The sequence below is a fragment of the Sorghum bicolor genome, chromosome 2 (assembly GCF_000003195.3).
Source record: "Sorghum bicolor cultivar BTx623 chromosome 2, Sorghum_bicolor_NCBIv3, whole genome shotgun sequence".
Lineage (NCBI taxonomy): Eukaryota > Viridiplantae > Streptophyta > Magnoliopsida > Poales > Poaceae > Sorghum > Sorghum bicolor.
This window is the reverse complement of record NC_012871.2, coordinates 36,150,854-36,164,229: the sequence shown is the minus strand read 5'-3', so window position 1 is coordinate 36,164,229 and position 13,376 is coordinate 36,150,854.

The following is a 13,376-nucleotide window of genomic DNA, read 5'->3' as shown; positions in this document are numbered from 1 at the left end:
GTCAGATTCCATATGACACATGTCATCTAGGAGTTCCATTTAGTGCATCCAAATTGATTTCTAAGCATATGGTATGTTCCATGCAAATCGTGCACCTATCTTGCATCAAGATTAGCACTATCTCTAAACTTTCCAAACCGAGCCTCCACATGAGCCTCTTCACCTAGGAGTACCAACAGGTGCTGCCAAAATGGTTTCTTAGACTTTGGTGCATTAGGCGCAAACCGTGCACATATCTTGCAGCGAAACTAATACTGTCTCTAAGCACACCAAAGCGAGATTCCATATGACACACATCATGAAGGAGTTCTATCCGGTGTGTCTAAATTAATTTCTAAGCATATGGTACGTTCCATGCAGTCCGTGCATCTATCTTGCATCAAGATTAGCACTATCTCCAAACAGATCAAACCGAGCTTCCACTTGACCCTCTTCACCGAAGTACCAACAGGTGCTTCCAAAATGGTTTCTTAGACTATGGTGCATTAGGCGCAAACCATGCACATATCTTGCACCGAAACTAACACGATTTCTAAACAGACCAAAGAGAGATTCCATATGACACACGTCATCAAGGAGTTCCATCGGGTGCATCCAAATTGATTTCCAAGCATATGGTATGTTCCATGCAAACTGTGCACCTGTCTTGCATCAAGATTTGCACTATCTCCAAACAAACAGAACCGAGCTTCCACTTGAGCCTCTTCATCTAGGAGTACAAATAGGTGCGTCAAAAATGGTTTCATAGACTATGGTGCATTAGGCACAAACTATGCACCAATCTTGCACCGAAACTAACATTGTCTCTAAACAGACCGAAGCGAGATTCATATGACACACGTCACCTAGGAGTTTCATTGGGTGCGTCCAAATTGATTTCTTAACATATGGTACGTCCATGCAAACTGTGCAACTATCTTGCATCAAGATTAGCACTATTTCTGAACAGACCAAATCGAGCCTCCACTTGAGCCTCTTCACCTAGGAGTACCAATAGGTGCTTCCAAAATGGTTTCTTAGACTTTGGTGCATTAGGCGCAAACCGTGCACATATCTTGCAGCGAAACTAATACTGTCTCTAAGCACACCAAAGCGAGATTCCATATGACACACGTCATGAAGGAGTTCTATCAGGTGTGTCCAAATTAATTTCTAAGCATATGGTACGTTCCATGCAGACCGTGCATCTATCTTGCATCAAGATTAGCACTATCTCCAAATAGACCAAACTGAGCTTTCACTTGAGCCTTTTACCAAGGAGTACCATCGAGTGCGTCCAAAATGGTTTCTTAGCCTATGCTGCATTATATGCAAACCTTGCTCCTACCTTGCACCAAAACTAACACTGTCTCCAAACAGACCGAAGCAAGATTTCGTATGACACACGTCATCTAGGAGTTCCATCATGTGCGTCGAGATTGTTTTCCAAGCATTTGGTTGTTCCATGCAAACCGTGCACCTATCTTGCATCAACATTAGCACTATCTCCAAACAGACTGAACCGAGCATCTACTTTAGCCCCTTCACCTAAGAGTACCAAAAAGTGCGTCCAAATTGATTTCTAAGCATTTGGTATGTTCCTTGTAAATCATGCACCTATCTTGTATCAAGATTAGCACTATCTCCAAACATATCAAACTGAGCTTCCACTTGAGCCCCTTCACCTAGGAGTACCAACAAGTGGGTCCAAAATGGTTTCTTAGACTATGGTGCATTAGGTGCAAACTGTGCACCTATCTAGCACCGAAACTACCAATGTCTCCAAATGGACCGAAGCGAGATTTCATATGATACACGTCATCAAGGAGTTCCATCGGGTGCATCCAAATTGATTTCCAAGCATATGGTATGTTCCATGCAAACCATGCACCTACCTTGCAGATGGATTAGCACTATCTCCAAACTGACCGAACCAAGCTTCCACTTGAGCCTCTTCACCCAGGAGTACCAAATAGTGCGTCCAAAATGGTTTCTTAGACTATGGTGCATTAGGCGCAAACTGTGCAATTATCTTGCACTAAAACTTGCAATGTCTACAAATGGACCGAAGCAAGATTCCATGACACACGTCATCAAGGAGTTCCATTGGGTGCGTCCAAATTGATTTCTAAGCATATGGTATGTTCCTTGCAAATCATGCACCTATCTTGCATCAAGATTAGCACTATCTCCAAACAGATCAAACCGAGCTTCCACTTGAGCCTCTTCACCGTAGTACCAACAGGTGCTTCGAAAATGGTTTCTTAGACTATGGTGTATTAGGCGCAAACCATGCACATATCTTGCACCGAAACTAAAACTATTTCTAAACATACCAAAGTGAGATTCCATATGACACACGTCATCAAGGAGTTCCATCGGATGCATCCAAATTGATTTCCAAGCATATGGTATATTCCATGCAAACCGTGCACCCATCTTGCATCAAGATTAGCACTATCTCCAAACAGGCCGAATCGAGCTTCCAATTGAGCCTCTTCATCTAGGAGTACAAACAGGTGCATCAAAAATGGTTTCTTAAACTATGGTGCATTAGGCACAAACTATGCACCTATCTTGCACCGAAACTAACATTGTCTCCAAACAGACCGAAGTGAGATTTCATATGACAGACGTCATCTAGGAGTTCCATTGGGTGCGTCCAAATTGATTTCTTAACATATAGTACGTTCCATGGAAACTGTGCAACTATCTTGCATCAAGATTAGCACTCTATCTGAATAGACCAAATCGAGCCTCCACTTGAGCCTCTTCAACTACGAGTACCATCGGATGCGTCTAAAATGGTTTCTTAGCCTATGGTGTGTTAGGCGTAAACCGTGCACATATCTTCTACCAAAACTAACACTATTTCTAAGCGAACCAAAGCAAGATTCCATATGACACACATCATCAAGGAGTAATATCAGGTGCGTCCTAATTGATTTCTGACCATATCGTATGTTCCATGCAAACCGTGCATCTATCTTGCATCAAGATTAGCACTATCTCCAAAGAGACCAAACTGAGCTTTCACTTGAGCCCCTTTACCTAGGAGTTCCATCTGGTGCATCCAAATTGATTTCTAAGCATATAGTATGTTCCATGCAAATCGTGCTCCTATCTTGTATCAAGATTAGCACTATGTCTAAACAGACTGAACCAAGCCTCTACTTGAGCCTCTTCACCTAGGAGTACCAACAGGTGCTTCCACAAGGGTTTCTTAGGCTTTGGTGCATTAGGCGCAAACCGTGCACATATATTGCACCGAAACTAATACTGTCTCTAAGCACACCAAAGCGAGATTCCATATGACACACGTCATCAAGGAGTTCTATCAGGTGCATCCAAATTAATTTCTAAGCATATGGTACGTTCCATGCAAACCGTGCATCTATCTTGCATCAAGATTAGCACTGTCTCCAAATAGACCAAACTGAGCTTTCACTTGAGCCTTTTACCAAGGAGTACCATCGAGTGCGTCCAAAATGGTTTCTTAGCCTGTGCTGCATTATATGCAAACCTTGCTCTTATCTTGCACCAAAACTAACACTGTCTCCAAACAGACCGAAGCAAGATTTCGTATGACACACGTCATCTAGGAGTTCCATCATGTGCGTCGAGATTGTTTTCCAAGCATTTGGTTGTTCCATGCAAACCGTGCACCTATCTTGCATCAACATTAGCACTCTCTCCAAACAGACCGAACCGAGTATCTACTTTAGCCCCTTCACCTAAGAGTACCAAAAAGTGCGTCCAAATTGATTTCTAAGCATTTGGTATGCTCCTTGTAAATCATGCACCTATCTTGTATCAAGATTAGCACTATCTCCAAACATATCAAACCGAGCTTCCACTTGAGCCCCTTCACCTAGGAGTACCAACAAGTGTGTCCAAAATGGTTTCTTAGACTATGGTGCATTAGGTGCAAACTGTGCACCTATCTAGCACCGAAACTAACAATGTCTCCAAATGTACCGAAGTGAGATTTCATATGATACATGTCATCAAGGAGTTCCATCGGGTGCATCCAAATTGATTTCCAAGCATATGGTATGTTCCATACAAACCATGCACCTACCTTGCAGAAGGATTAGCACTATCTCCAAACTGACCAAACCAAGCTTCCACTTGAACCTCTTCACCCAGGAGTACCAAATAGTGCATCCAAAATGGTTTCTTAGACTATGGTGCATTAGGCGCAAACTGTGCACCTATCTTGCACTAAAACTTACAATGTCTACAAACGGACCGAACCAAGATTCCATATGACACACGTCATCTAGGAGTTCCATTGGGTGCGTCCAAATTAATTTCTAAGCATATGGTACGTTCCATGCAGACCGTGCATCTATCTTGCATCGAGATTAGCACTATCTCCAAACAGACCAAACTGAGCTTTCACTTGAGCCCCTTGACCTAGGAGTACCATCGGGTGCATCCAAAATGGTTTCTTATTATACGGTGCATTAGGTGCAAACCGTGCACCTATCTTCCACCGAAACTAACACTGTTTCTAAACAGACCAAAGAGAGATTCCATATGACACACGTCATCAAGGAGTTCCATCGGGTGCATCCAAATTGATTTCCAAGCATATGGTATGTTCCATGCAAACCATGCACCTATCTTGCATCAAGATTAGCACTATCTCCAAACAGACCGAACCGAGCTTCCACTTGAGCCTCTTCATCTAGGAGTACAAACAGGTGCGTCAAAAATGGTTTCTTAGACTATGGTGCATTAGGCACAAACTATGCACCTATCTTGCACCGAAACTAACATTGTCTCCAAACAGACCGAAGCGACATTCCATATGACACATGTCATCTAGGAGTTCCATGCAAATCGTGCACCTATCTTACATCAAGATTAGCACTATCTCTAAACAGACCGAAGCGAGCCTCCACTTGAGCCTCTTCACCTAGGAGTACCAACCGGGGCTTCCAAAATGGTTTCTCAGACTTTGGTGCATTAGGCGCAAACCGTGCAAATATCTTGCAGCGAAACTAATACTGTCTCTAAGCACACCAATGTGAGATTCCATATGACACACATCATGAAGGAGTTCTATCGGGTGTGTCCAAATTAACTTCTAAGCATATGGTACGTTCCGTGTAGACCGTGCATCTATCTTGCATCGAGATTAGCACTATCTCCAAATAGACCAAACTGAGCTTTCACTTGAGCCCCTTGACCTAGGAGTACCATCGGGTGCGTCCAAAATGGTTTCTTATCCTATGGTGCATTAGGTGCAAACCGTGCAGCTATCTTGCACGGAAACTAATTCTGTATCTAAACGGACCAAAGTCAGATTCCATATGACACATGTCATCTAGGAGTTCCATTTAGTGCATCCAAATTGATTTCTAAGCATATGGTATGTTCCATGCAAATCGTGCACCTATCTTGCATCAAGATTAGCACTATCTCTAAACTTTCCAAACCGAGCCTCCACTTGAGCCTCTTCACCTAGGAGTACCAACAGGTGCTTCCAAAATGGTTTCTTAGACTTTGGTGCATTAGGCGCAAACCGTGCACATATCTTGCAGCGAAACTAATACTGTCTCTAAGCACACCAAAGCGAGATTCCATATGACACACATCATGAAGGAGTTCTATCCGGTGTGTCTAAATTAATTTCTAAGCATATGGTACGTTCCATGTAGACCGTGCATCTATCTTGCATCAAGATTAGCACTATCTCCAAACAGATCAAACCGAGCTTCCACTTGACCCTCTTCACCGAAGTACCAACAGGTGCTTCCAAAATGGTTTCTTAGACTATGGTGCATTAGGCGCAAACCATGCACATATCTTGCACCGAAACTAACACTGTTTCTAAACAGACCAAAGAGAGATTCCATATGACACATGTCATGAAGGAGTTCCATCGGTTGCATCCAAATTGATTTCCATGCATATGGTATGTTCCATGCAAACCGTGCACCTGTCTTGCATCAAGATTAGCACTATCTCCATACAGACAGAACCGAGCTTCCACTTGAGCCTCTTCATCTAGGAGTACAAATAGGTGCGTCAAAAATGGTTTCTTAGACTATGGTGCATTAGGCACAAACTATGCACCTATCTTGCACCGAAACTAACATTGTCTCCAAACAGACCGAAGCGAGATTCATATGACACATGTCACCTAGGAGTTCCATTGGGTGCGTCCAAATTGATTTCTTAACATATGGTACGTCCATGCAAACTGTGCAACTATCTTGCATCAAGATTAGCACTATTTCTGAACAGACCAAATCGAGCCTCCTCTTGAGCCTCTTCAACTACGAGTACCATCGGATGCGTCTAAAATGGTTTCTTAGCCTATTGTACATTAGGCATAAACCGTGCACATATCTTCTACCAAAACTAACACTATCTCTAAACGAATCGAAGCAAGATTCCATATGACACATATCATCAAGGAGTTATATCAGGTGCGTCCTAACTGATTTCTAACCATATCGTATGTTCCATGCAAACCGTGCATCTATCTTGCATCAAGATTAGCACTATCTCCAAACTGACCAAACTGAGCTTTCACTTGAGCCCCTTGACCTAGTAGTACCATCGGGTGCGTCCAAAATGGTTTCTTATCCTATGGTGAATTAGGTGCAAACCCTGCACCTATCTTTGCAATGAAACTAACACTCTCTGATGAGGACATCAACACCAGCGATACATATCCTACATCCACCAGCGATACATATCCTACATCCACCAGCGATACATATCCTACATCCTCTCCGACACAACCTATAGCTGGTCCTCTTACTCGTGCTCGTGCCCGTCAACTCAACCTTCAAGTAAGTTCAGCTTTAAACTCTTGTCAATCATATTTAGACAATGGAGACACGTGCACTTTGGTGTTGCTCAGGAATAATGGACAAGATCAGCAAGGGAAGGTTCAACTGCATTCAGAATTTGAGGCAACACCAACTTCAAGGGCTGATTGCATATGGGAAGAGTGATAACTTAACAAAGGTGATTGGAGATCAGGTCCAAGCCTCCACAACATCCTCTGTCAAGTTACCACGTCGTTTCTAAAGTAAGGAAACAAAGAGTCCAAACCCAACACGTTTTGGGAGTTGGATTCGGACTGGAAAATAACTCTAACTTGTATGGATCACCACGGCGTCATATGGACTCCAACTAGGACGTTCCTATACTTGTTGGAAAGCTCATGAAGTCTAATTTCCAATGGGTCCAACCACATATCTATGCAGCTTATGAGTCGGGCGCAGTCCTTGTTTTCGTGCCGACACCTTTTTCTGTTTTGGTGCTGCGTCACCCTATTTTGGACCAATGGCCCATGTAACAAGTTGAGTCCATTAGGGACGCGTCCTAGGGTTGGAGGACGACTCTAGCACCCCTTTGGTCGTTCTCCCCTCTATTTATTTACATCTAGAGCCGCCATGAACAACTGGGTTTTGATTAGATAAAGTTTAGCCTTCGCTACTTGCTTGTAAGCGCGCGTGCTGATCCAGCCGCCCGTCTTCTTGTTTTCGAAACCCCACTTCATTAGAGATTGAGTTTGAAACCTTCATTTACATCTGGTAATTTAGTACTTGTTCTACTTGTTCTTGCTGGTTCTTCGATTGCTTCCAGGACGAGTGCCCTAGTGGCCGGGTGTTGCGCTCCACAAGATCGTGACAGCCATTGGAGGCGGTGTATCGGTTGCTAAGGCGCAGTCTTGAGGGCTGTAGTCGGGCCGTGAACGTCATCTCCATTCACTAATCGAGTTATCCAGCGCCTCTCATCGAAAGATCAGGCGAAAACCCTAGTGGGTTCACATCAGTTGGTAATCAGAGCAAGGTTCTTCGGTGAGAGACTTCTAATCCTTTGCTGTTTTTAATTAATTTCCTATAGTCCAGAAAAGCCAAAAAACATATAGTAGATTAGTTTTTCCATAATCCTCTTAAACCTTTGTGCCTTGGCTAGTACCGTTTTAGTTAGGGCTTGTTGAATTTACGTTGCTTCGGTTTGTGTCGAGTTGCTGGTCTTAGTGTCTAGTACTTTAGAGTTTCGAGTTCTTGTCACCATCTAGTCACAACTGCGTCCAATCTATTGTGGGTTGGAATTTGAGTAGATCTTGATAATAGGTGCAGCCACTTGTTGGTCTATTCTGCGTTTCCATCAACGTGATCCAAAAGGAAAGATAGCACTTCATACTTGTGCTAGATATATTGAATTTTGAGGTTCAGCCTTACTCTAGTGAGAGGGTGGGAGTGGTGAAGTGATATTTTGTACTATTTCGTTTATATAATCAGGTTTTGAGGTTCCCCAAAAAAAAAGAAAAGAGAAAGAAAAAAAAATAAAGAAAAAAAAAGAAAGAAAAAAGAAAAAAAAATCAAAAGAAGGGGATTGTTGTTCCTTTTGTTTCCAGTAGGGCTGCTCATTTTGTTTCTAGTGGTGTGCTGTGTTTTCCCTTTGTGTCCAGGCTCGCGTCTCTAGCATGGTCTAGGCTAGGACCAGCACAGTACCACCGTTGAGCGTTTATTCAGCTCGCTTTTATAACTAACGTGGTGCTAGTTCGTTCCTTGTTTCAGCCCAACTATAGCTCCACATACTCTACAGCTTGACAGGTCTTGTGCTGCAGCACCGATACACTTCGTCCATTGCTGTACACTTGTTGGCAGACGACCCCTCCTGTCAAGCAAGGTAAGAATTGGTAAGAACTTGTGTTACAGGTTGAGTGTGAGCGACTTGCTGTAGCTACATCCTAGTAGTTGTAGGGCTTTTATTTCTTCACTTGCCTTTTTGTTGTCTTTGTCTTTGAACCATGCCAGGGGCAGATGATGGTAACGAAACACCACTTACACCTCGCACTAAGGGCATCATACAACATTTTGAAAGGAAAGTGAAGCTGCACACAGAGGGACTTGATAACGACTTGCAAGTGACAAATGAAAAGCTGGGACAGTTGGAGGCTACGCAGATTGCCACAAACAACAAGCTCACAAGTTTGGAGGAATCCGTTGCTAGTGTGGACAAAAGCCTTGCTGCTCTCCTAAGGCGATTTGATGCTTTCCACACAATGGACAAAGAGAAGCATAAGGAAGAAAACAAGGAGGAAGACCGAGTGGATGGCAATTATGATGATGATTACACTGCTGATACGGAACGAGATGATCAAGACACTCATTATCGACGTCACCTACGTCACACCCGTAGAGGTATGGGTGGCCACCACCGACGCGAGGTACACAATAATAATGATGCTTTCAGTAAGATTAAATTTAAAATACCTCCTTTTGATGGTAAATATGACCCTGATGCATACATTACTTGGGAGATTGCTGTTGACCAAAAGTTTACATGTCATGAATTCCCTGAGGATACACGTGTTAGGGCTGCTACTAGTGAGTTCACCGATTTTGCTTCCGTTTGGTGGATAGAACATGGCAAGAAAAATCCTAATAACATACCTAGAACTTGGAATGCGTTGAAACAAGTCATGAGGGCTAGATTTGTTCCTTCTTACTATGCACGTGACATGATTAATAAGTTGCAGCAATTGAGACAAGGTGCTAAAAGTGTAGAAGAATATTATCAGGAATTACAAATGGGTATGCTGCGATGTAATTTAGAGGAGGAAGAAGAACCTGCTATGGCTAGATTTTTGGGCGGGTTAAATCGTGAAATCCAGGACATTCTTGCTTATAAAGATTATACTAACGTAACCCGTTTGTTTCATCTTGCTTGTAAAGCTGAAAGGGAAGTGCATGGACGACGTGCTAGCGCAAGGAGTAATATTTCCGCAGGGAAGGCTAATTCATGGCAGCAACGCGTGGCTTCAACTCCATCTACACGTATTTCTACTCCATCATCTAGTGACAAGACTCGAGCTGCCCCCACCAATTCAGTTGCGAAGACGATGCAAAAGCCTGCTGCGAGTACTTCATCCGTGGCATCGACGGGTAGAACAAGCAACATACAATGTCATCGGTGCAAGGGATATGGGCACATGATGCGTGACTGCCCAAACAAGCGAGTTATGATTGTCAGGGATGATGGTGAGTACTCATCTGCTAGTGATTTTGATGAGGATACACTTGCACTGTTTGCGACTGACCATGCAGGTAATGAAGATCAAATAGAAGAACATATTAATGCAGGTGAAGCGGACCACTATGAGAGCTTGATCGTGCAGCGAGTGCTTAGTGCACAAATGGAGATGGCAGAGCAAAATCAGCGACACATTTTATTCCAAACAAAGTGTGTCATCAAAGAGCGTTCTTGTCGCATGATCATTGATGGAGGTAGCTGCAACAACTTGGCAAGCAGCGATATGGTGCAGAAGCTTGCCCTCAACACCAAACCACACCCGCATCCCTACTACATCCAATGGCTGAACAACAGTGGTAAGGCAAAGGTAACTAGACTTGTGAGAATTAATTTTTCCATCGGATCCTACAAAGATATTGTTGAATGTGATGTTGTGCCTATGCAAGCTTGTAACATTCTGCTAGGTAGACCTTGGCAATTTGATAGAGATTCTATGCATCATGGTAGAACAAATCAGTATTCTTTTCTATACCATGATCGCAAAATTGTGTTGCATCCTATGTCCCCTGAAACTATTATGCAAACTGATGTTGCTAGGGCTACTAAAGCAAAGAGCAAGAGCAATAAAAATGATAAATCTGTAATTGGTAACAAAGATGAGATAAAACTGAAAGGACGTTGTATGATAGCTACCAAATCAGATATTAATGAGTTCAATGCATCCACTTCTGTTGCTTATGCTGTGATATGCAAGGATGCTTTGATTTCAATTGAGGATATGCAATGTTCTTTGCCCCCTGCTGTTGCTAACGTTTTGCAGGAGTATTCTGATGTGTTTCCAAGTGAGGTACCAGCGGGGCTGCCTCCACTACGCGGGATTGAGCACCAAATTGATCTTATTCCTGGATCAGTTTTGCCAAATCGTGCACCATATAGGACAAACCCGGAGGAAACAAAGGAAATTCAGCGACAAGTGCAAGAACTACTAGACAAAGGTTATGTCCGAGAATCTCTTAGTCCTTGTGCTGTTCCAGTAATTTTAGTGCCTAAGAAAGATGGAACATGGCGTATGTGTGTTGATTGTAGAGCTATTAATAATATCACCATTCGATATCGACACCCTATTCCACGATTAGATGATATGCTAGATGAACTGAGTGGTGCTGTTGTGTTTTCAAAAGTTGATTTACGTAGTGGGTACCACCAGATTCGTATGAAATTGGGAGATAAAGGTAGAAAGCAATTGATTCTGGAACCTGGGGATTTGGTTTGGTTGCATTTGCGAAAAGATAGATTTCCAGAACTGAGAAAATCCAAATTGATGCCTACAGCTGATGGTCCTTTTAAAGTGCTGCAACGAATTAATGAGAATGCATATAAGCTTGATCTTCCTGCAGATTTTGGGGTTAGTCCCACATTTAACATTGCAGATTTGAAGCCTTATTTGGGTGAGGAAGATGAGCTTGAGTCGAGGACGACTCAAATGCAAGAAAGGGAGGATGATGAGGACATCAACACCAGCGATACATATCCTACATCCACCAGCGATACATATCCTACATCCACCAGCGATACATATCCTACATCCTCTCCGACACAACCTATAGCTGGTCCTCTTACTCGTGCTCGTGCCCGTCAACTCAACCTTCAAGTAAGTTCAGCTTTAAACTCTTGTCAATCATATTTAGACAATGGAGACACGTGCACTTTGGTGTTGCTCAGGAATAATGGACAAGATCAGCAAGGGAAGGTTCAACTGCATTCAGAATTTGAGGCAACACCAACTTCAAGGGCTGATTGCATATGGGAAGAGTGATAACTTAACAAAGGTGATTGGAGATCAGGTCCAAGCCTCCACAACATCCTCTGTCAAGTTACCACGTCGTTTCTAAAGTAAGGAAACAAAGAGTCCAAACCCAACACGTTTTGGGAGTTGGATTCGGACTGGAAAATAACTCTAACTTGTATGGATCACCACGGCGTCATATGGACTCCAACTGGGACGTTCCTATACTTGTTGGAAAGCTCATGAAGTCTAATTTCCAATGGGTCCAACCACATATCTATGCAGCTTATGAGTCGGGCGCAGTCCTTGTTTTCGTGCCGACACCTTTTTCTGTTTTGGTGCTGCGTCACCCTATTTTGGACCAATGGCCCATGTAACAAGTTGAGTCCATTAGGGACGCGTCCTAGGGTTGGAGGACGACTCTAGCACCCCTTTGGTCGTCCTCCCCTCTATTTATTTACATCTAGAGCCGCCATGAACAACTGGGTTTTGATTAGATAAAGTTTAGCCTTCGCTACTTGCTTGTAAGCGCGCGTGCTGATCCAGCCGCCCGTCTTCTTGTTTTCGAAACCCCACTTCATTAGAGATTGAGTTTGAAACCTTCATTTACATCTGGTAATTTAGTACTTGTTCTACTTGTTCTTGCTGGTTCTTCGATTGCTTGCAGGACGAGTGCCCTAGTGGCCGGGTGTTGCGCTCCACAAGATCATGACAGCCATTGGAGGCGGTGTATCGGTTGCTAAGGCGCAGTCTTGAGGGCTGTAGTCGGGCCGTGAACGTCATCTCCATTCACTAATCGAGTTATCCAGCGCCTCTCATCGAAAGATCAGGCAAAAACCCTAGTGGGTTCACATCACTCTCTCTAAACGGACCGAAGTGAGATTTCATATGACACATGTCATCTAGGTGTTCCATCTCGTGCATCCAAATTGATTTCTAAGCAAATGGTATGTTCCATGCAAATCGTGCACCTATCTTGCATCAAGATTAGCACTATCTCTAAACAGACCGAAACGAGACTCCACTTGAGCCTCTTCACCTAGGAGTACCAACAGGGGCTTCCAAAATGGTTTCTCAGACATTGGTGCATTAGGCGCAAACCGTGCACATATCTTGCAGCGAAACTAATACTGTCTCTAAGCACACCCAAGCGAGATTCCATATGACACACATCATGAAGGAGTTCTATCCGGTGTGTCTAAATTAATTTCTAAGCATATGGTACGTTCCATGCAGACCGTGCATCTATCTTGCATCAAGATTAACACTATCTCCAAGCAGATCAAACCGAGCTTCCACTTGACCCTCTTCACCGAAGTACCAACAGGTGCTTCCAAAATGGTTTCTTAGACTACGGTGCATTAGGCGTAAACCATGCACATATCTTGCACCGAAACTAACATTGTTTCTAAACAGACCAAAGAGAGATTCCATATGACACACGTCATCAAGGAGTTCCATCGGGTGCATCCAAATTGATTTCCAAGCATATGTATGTTCCATGCAAACCGTGCACCTATCTTGCATCAAGATTAGCACTATCTCCAAACAGACCGAACCGAGCTTCCACTTGAGCCTCTTCATCTAGGAGTACAAA